Here is a 1,529-nt window from a genome sequence, read left to right as displayed (position 1 = left end):
TGTGAGTGGGAAAAGGGAAGGAACTGAAGGAGGAGATTTGGGGGAATTGGGGTTTTTATTTGTTTAATAAAGTATCGATTTTGATAGGATATGAGGATATTAGGGTTTTGTGCTCATGGGTGATGTGTTCTGTTCTGTTGTGTAGTGGTAGACAGAGCAAAGCCTGTGATTCCAAATATTGTCTGTTGGCTCGAAATTGTTTTTGTTTTTTAAGAGGTGTTTGGTACGCGTTATTTTTTAAGATTTCGGATAAATTAAATTTTTTAAATTTTAAATTTTAGATATTATCATAAATTGAATGTAAAAATCATATTTTTGAAAGTCGATATTCTTGGACAAAAAAAAGTTTTTCCTCTACCAAACGTCCTTAAGGTATTGTCTATGATTTGAGATTTTCAACTTTTTCTTTTTTTTAACTTTTTCTTTTTTTGTTGAGATTTGTGCTGTGTTTGGCACTGATAAAAGGGTGAGTGTCGTGCTAAGTAAAGAAAAATCCAGAAAAGAGAAAAAGACTATGAATGATAAAGTGTTTTTTTTTTGGGCCTTTTGGAATGGCAAATGATTATGAGACAAATGTGTTGTCGTTATTATAAAGAAAACAGAAACTATAACTTAAATAATAATATATGATTTTTTTTTCTTTTATAAAAAGTTTAGAAGAAAAGACAACATGTAAAAGTTATCATCCCAAAAGTTTTAACCAATACTGATAACTAGAAATAATCATAAACTTTTGAAATGAATAATTTAACTTTCGCGGACTGAATCAACCACATTTAGTATAATGAGTTTTAAATGTAGTCACTTATCACGCTCTATTAATCAAATTGTGTTAAAAAAATAAAAAAGAGAAGGAACATATTAGTACTTTAACAAAATGATAGATCCATAGTGCAAACACTCTCTTTCCACACTATTGCGGAGTTCGCTGTTATATTTTAGTATATTTGATTCCAGATAATCTTTGAGTAAGGCTCTTCAATATTCCTTGTTTATTAAAAACAAAGTTCATTGCTGCTGTTGTGCATTGTCTCTCAAGTGTGATGTGTATGTAAGTATCTAATGAACTTGTGTGGCCGTTGCTTTTTAATTTACTACTTTATTATCAAAGACACCTACAAGAAACTTTGAGACTCTATTTACAATGACACTGTAAATTTAAGGGGGTGAAATTGGATGATAGCAAATAATAAAAATCTTGTGCATATTGTTTTGTATATTCTATTTTTACACCCAACGGATGCGACCTAATCTATATATAATTTTATAATTAAATAATTAAATATAGAAAAGCAATTAAATTGCATTATAGTGGGGATTTGAAAATAATAAAGTAAGAAAATTACAAATAATACCAATATGAGAATAAAATATAGATGAAGGGAGTATAATTTCAGATATGGATGATGGAGCAAATTCAGTCATTGTAAAGGGAAGACAATTATGAAGCAATTACAAAGTTCTCGGGTGCAAGTATACATATTAAGTAACAATCAGTGTTTGTTAAAATCGAGATCTTAAGTAAAATC

This window comes from Gastrolobium bilobum, unplaced genomic scaffold (genome assembly GCF_033153095.1).
Source record: "Gastrolobium bilobum isolate Gb01-03AN ecotype WA unplaced genomic scaffold, APGP_CSIRO_Gbil_v1 utg3268, whole genome shotgun sequence".
Taxonomy (NCBI): domain Eukaryota; kingdom Viridiplantae; phylum Streptophyta; class Magnoliopsida; order Fabales; family Fabaceae; genus Gastrolobium; species Gastrolobium bilobum.
The sequence above is the reverse complement of the archived record's forward strand: the minus strand, read 5'-3'. Positions refer to the sequence as shown.